Here is a 6,656-nt window from a genome sequence, read left to right as displayed (position 1 = left end):
AAAAAATAATAATTTTTTTACGTATTTATAGAAGCAAAATACTTGATATCGAAGTTGCGATAAAATGAAATATGAGAAAAAGAAGTAGAAGGAAAAACTTTGAAGTGTATAAATGCATGAATTATACGATTTCTAATTTGAGGTTTTCTTCCTGAGTTTGAGGGAAGTTAGGATTGGCCAAAGTTAGCGTAAAATATTGTATATAGTTTTTCTGAGTCTGACACACGCTGCCTGCAGCTCCACACCACACTGCTTCTGCTTCACCCAAAGCCATGTCCAAGAGGTTCCTTTCAAGCAAAGATTTTACTTTAATTAACCTTGCCTAGCTTTTAGCTACCACTCTCTTTCTAGCTTACAATCCACAACAGACCTTAATATAATAATTTGTGTGTCTTTTTACAACAAGCATTCATTATGTAAATTATTTTAGTATTTTAAAATATATTTAAAATTTCAAAAATAACAAGTAGTAATACAGTACTATATAAAAGGAAAGGAATGATAAATGACAGTGAGAAGAGAATTGAAGTTTATTATTTTTGGACTTTGGCCTCAATCTCATCACCATCCCATCGTTCTCAGCATGCACTCCTTCCCATGGCCTTACTTACCTTCACTTTATGTGACATGCATATTAAATATCTGAAGAATATACGTGATGTTGAAGTAAAAACTATCACTTTTGTTATTAATTCAGTATTATAGAATTATATGATAATACAATTAAAATATAATAAATATTTAAATATATAATATATTTTAAATGAAAATAACAAATAATAATATATTTAGTTATTTACTTAAAAATACTAGTATGAGATCATAGCTAGAGATGAATAGCTGAGATGAGCTAGATGGAGGGGAGGTGACAGTTGTGTAGTATCCTGGAGGGAGAGAAGCATGCAGATTGCAGATTGCAGATTGCAGAGTGCAGAGGATAAATCATGTAATGAAGCAGTCCATAATGTTGTCTGAAATACCTGAACTGAATATTGATACTCAAGTATCCAGATCCTCACCCAATGCACTTGTAAGCCAATGTTCTTTTATTTTTATTTTTTTATCTTATATATTTATTAAAACTTTAATTATAAATTATAATATTAAAGGTGTAGAATACAAGAACGTAGTGCTTGTTTCGGGTGATTTACTGTTTACGAGTAACGAAAGGCGAGGAAAGTTAGCGTTTGTTTCCACCGATTTGCGACGATGGAAAGGCAAAGAAAAGCGAGGAGAAACACTATTGCTCTCCTCGCACGAGAGGGAAGAAAAGAGGTGAAAGACACGTAGGATTTGTGAAAATCCGAAAATGCCCCTCCCATGCATGTGCCATGCAGCACAGGATTCACGTTCAAAGAAGGAGCATAATCGATTGCATAATCGATTATGCAGGGTATTTTCGCTGCCAGTGAAAATCGGAACGGCCCCGGAACGGCCCGTTCCAAAAATGCATGTTATGAGAAAAATAAGAAAGCAGAACGGGCCGTTCCAATTTTGGAACGGGCCGTTCCACTTTTGGAACGGGTCGTTCCACTATTAGCCTTTGCGTAGTACTTTATAACCCTAGAACGGCCGTTCCACTTTCGGAACGGCCCGTTCTGGACACATTAATTTGTTTTTAATAAGTGTATATATATATAATATTAATATTTAATTTATAATACCTTAAATTAAATATAATTATTTAATATTAATATTTAATATATATATTAAATATTAATATTAAATAATTATATTTAATTTAAGGTATTATATATTAAATATTAACATCAAAAAGTGAAAATATAAAAAAAATAAAGTAAAACATGTTTATAAAATTATAATAATAACACTTTCATAAACATTAATAAGATAATATTACAAAATATAATTATCATAATATATTTTGTTATTATTATTTATTATTATAAATATTATTGTTTTTATTTTTATTAATATTAATATTATTATTTATTATAATTAGTATCATTATTATTTATTATGATTCTTATTATTTTTCTAATATTTATTATTATTCTTATCATTATTTATTATTTTTTTAGTAAATAAACCCTATTAATATAATTTTATTGTAATTATTATTAATTACAATAAATAATATTATACTCATTTTTAATCCAAGGGTAAAAGTGTAAATTATATATTCATCTCTTAAATTTTTATTTTTTATCTATCATTAAATTTAAAGCAAATATTTAAATTAATTTATTTTTAAATTAATTTTTTATAATTTTTTTAGTTAAAATTTATATATTTATCTTTTAATTATAATAATTATAAAAAAAAATTAACCTAAGGGCAAAATAGTAATCTTTCACAATTATTAATTAAAAAATCTATTTTTATCTATCACATCAATCAATTCATTCACAAACTTTCACAAACTTTCTCTACACTTTCCACTCACTTTCCCTTAATCCAATCAACCTCACTTTCCACTCACTTTCTCTTCAAATTCTTCCTTTTCCACTCTCCTTTTTCCATCCTCAAATCCAATCAAAACCTTTATGTAGTTAACAAACCGTGCAAAAATCTACCGTTTTTTTATAATTATAATTTTGGGATAAAATATTTTAATATTCACTGTCCACTTATAATAAATAGTAAATAATTTTTGTCAAAAAATATAAATACATATAAAATAAATATTTTTTTAAATATGATCTATTTCACACTCAAAATTAAGATTTGAATCTTAAATATCTTTTAGTTAAGAAAGACAAATTAGTATTACTTGTGTCAACTAATATTTATATCATTCTACTTGATATAAGAAAAAAATAGATGAAACAAAAATAAATAACAAATAAAATAATTTTTAAAGGAATTAAAAAATATATATATATATTATAAAATAAATTGATTTAAATGAAAAATAACGTATAATTAAGGATAACAAAAAAATTTCATGCTTGCAAATATTTACAAATAAAATATGCTATAGATAGTAAAATAAATAATTAAATGAGTAGCTATTTAATAATAAAGTATCTAAATTTGTATATTTTCGTGTTTAAAAATATTTTAAATTATATATAAAATAATTAGATTTTATTTTATTATAAATATATATGTCATGATTATTTATTTTTTAATATAAATGTATATATTTTAAAATTATTAATTTTAGTTTTATTTTTTTACTTTTTTATTTTAAATTTTACATATTAATAAATATTTATAAATACACATAGATATATGTGAATATATAGAAAATTCACAGATATCTACTAACTAGATACGTTTCGAGTGTCTCCTACTTATTTTTAATTGCAATGAACAATTTTTTTCTTTTAATTAATTTTTTGAAAGAATTAATCAAATACATTACTACTTTGTTGACATAAACCATTAGTAGCAGAAAAGAATAAACTAAAATACACATTTAAGTGATTAAATAAGGAAGTCAATGGATTAAACTATAATTATTTTAAAATAAGGTAGTCTAAAGAACATGAACATGTTAGAAAATGAAGTGCACAAACACACACCAACATGATTTAGTACATTATTTTCAAAGTTCAATCTATTAGGTACACATAAATTCAAATCAATTAAAAAAAGTCTAATTGATTAAGATAAAAATAACCACAACCTTGCTATTTAAATGATTTTGAGATGTTATTTAGTCTATTTAATTGATTATGATATTCTATTTGGACATAAACATGATCAAATCTCTAAAAAAAAAATAGTAATTTCTTCAACATATACAAAACTCTCAATACAAATAAAATACGAATACATATTACAAACATAAACATGCAACAAAGACAACAAAAATCATCATGAATCTATCATAAAACATGTCCATACAATCATTTACACTGTATGAAGAAAAGGAATAATCATTAACTAGTAAATAAACATAAGATATTTTTTTATATTTTTTATCAACTGCTTATTTATAAAACAACCATAATTTCGCTATTTCATTGTTTGTGAGATGTTATTTAATTGATTAACTCTATCTATTTATTTGATTATGATATGATATTTAATGGATTGAGACATGACTAAATATTTTAAAATTTGTATTTTTTTAACATATATTGAACTCTCAATACAAAATACTTATTACAAGCACAAATTTACAATAAACACAACAAACTAGCATGAATCTACCATAAAACACGTGCATGCAAGTTTATAAGCATAAAATGAATTATTTATTTATTTTTTTATACCAACAATCGAGCAAGTGATGTGGAATGAAGTAGATAAACTCAACAACTCCATGTAGACTAAAATAGATCAAATAACAAACAAAATGATAAAGAAAGAGGAACAAAAGAACTACAAATTTTAACACCCTGATTTGGGAATTTTTTAGTTAGGTTATTTGTATTAATATTATTTTACCCTTCAAAGAATGTGACTTTTATCGTATTGTTCACACAATTTTTAAAAAAAAGGCCCATTAACTTTTATCTTCTATTATTTCTTTATCAATTCTACTATTTAATCTACTAGTTTTATCTATTTAATTTATTGTAACATGCTATTTAATTGATACATAAATCACCAGATCTCTTAAAAACAATAACTTCTTCAACATATATGGAGCTTTTAACACAAATAGAGTATGAACACCAATTCCAAGCATAAATTTGCAATAAATACAACAAAACTGACATGTAATCCAAAACGCATGCATGCAAACATATGCATTGTATGGTTGAGAAGAATAACCATTAACTAGTAAATAAGCATAAGATGACTTTTTTATTTTTATTTTTCCAAAAATGAAGTAAATGGTAAAACAATACAACAACAAACAAAAGGACAAAGAAAGAGAAAAAGAGAACTGGACATGCATTTTGACATTTTGTGGTTCATGATTTTTTGATCAGGGTATTTTTGTCAATATCATTTTGTCCTTCAAGAATGTAATTTTTTATAGTATTTTTTTCAAGCTGTTCAATAAAAAAATAAACACGAGACCCATTAGTTTTATCTTATTCTTTATTCTTTGTTAGTTAAGCTCTATCTATTTAATTGATTATGTCATACTATTTAATCAGTTGAGAACTTGAAACACGACCAAATCTCCTAAAATCAACATGTTCTTTGAGATATATGGAGCTTTTAGCAAAGCTTTTAGCAAATAGAACATGAACATCCATCACAAACACAAAGTCACAATAACTACAAAATCAACATGAATCTAATATAAAACACATGCATGCAAGCATTTGCATGATTGAGAAGAATAACTATTGACTAGCAAATAAACATAAGATAACTTTCTTACAAATAGTGAAACAGATGGTGTAGAATGATGAAGACAAACTCAGCAACTTCAAGCAGGTTGAAACAACTAAAAAAAACAACAAAAGTAGGGAAAAAGAGAGAGAAAAAGATAGCTACGTATTATGAGATTCACGCATTTGTGGTCAAAATATTTTTGTCAATATCATTTTGTCCATTACATGATATGTAACTTTCACTGTATTTTATATGTTGTTCAATGAGGAAAATGGAAACACTCTGTCAACTAACTTTTATCAATTATTTTTCTTTTTTTTAGGTCAATTTTTTTTCTTCATAAAATGAATGTTACCAAACAAATAATAAAACCAACCAAAGAAGATTTTTTCTCTATATTCGAAGATGATACAAAAATACTTATATTTAGATATTCTGTATTTTAAAAAATTTCACAACACTTCTCATTTTTTAATTTTTATTTATTATACTATATTATTTATCATACCTTTACTTTTATTTTATTTTTCTATTTATTCTCAAATCATTTATATATATAAGAAAAATATCTTAAGCATCACAGTGTGTATACAATAGCAGTAATTAAATAAATTTCACACTGATATTTGAATATTCAGTCTTACAAAAATTAATAATTTTTTTTATTAAGAAAATATAACAATTAAATTAAAAAAAATAGTTGGTCTCACAAAAAACTTCCACTCATTGGAATCTGAATCATACTATGAAAATCAGCGTGTTTGGAAAACTTTTTTAACGAAAACATAAAAACATAAAATACAAAATAACTATTTCTATCTTTTTAATTTTAATAATAAAACAAACACACAATATCATCAAATTTGACAAACTGAGGTATTTGTTTTGTTTTTAACTATATTTCTCTCTCTCTCTCATTTCAAGGGACTCTTCTTTCTCTGTGTTCTACCCTGATAGGTGAACATATGTTAACATATTTTATTTAATTAAAATCGGTTCGGAGCCTTACACATTTCTCGGTGGATTTTGTCTTTCTAAGTCATTTTTCTTTCATATATACAATCCGATAATCAAATTTCAATCAACATATTTAAGATTTTTTTATTATCAATATTCTACAATTTTAAAAAATAATTTTTAATTAATAAAAAATTTATGTCAAGAAAAGTATGTTAATGAAGAGGCTGTGATGTGTCTCCAGACCAATATTGAACTGCGTGTGAGGTTGTTGGGAAACTAAACTTTGTTTGTATTGTAATAAATAAAAGAAAAGGTGTAGTGTAATAGATGAATTAAAACGAAAATATAACATCAATTAAAATTATGGATTTTATATAATTTGAAATTTGCAATTATAGAATTAAAAACTGAAAATCATAATTGTTGATCAAATAGTATTTAAAAAAAATAAACCTTAAAAAAATGTGTATGAATTATAGTACAGTAAT

Source organism: Cajanus cajan, chromosome 7, assembly GCF_000230855.2.
Source record: "Cajanus cajan strain Asha chromosome 7, NIPB_CcT2T_4, whole genome shotgun sequence".
NCBI classification, from domain to species: Eukaryota; Viridiplantae; Streptophyta; class Magnoliopsida; order Fabales; family Fabaceae; genus Cajanus; species Cajanus cajan.
The sequence above is the reverse complement of the archived record's forward strand: the minus strand, read 5'-3'. Positions refer to the sequence as shown.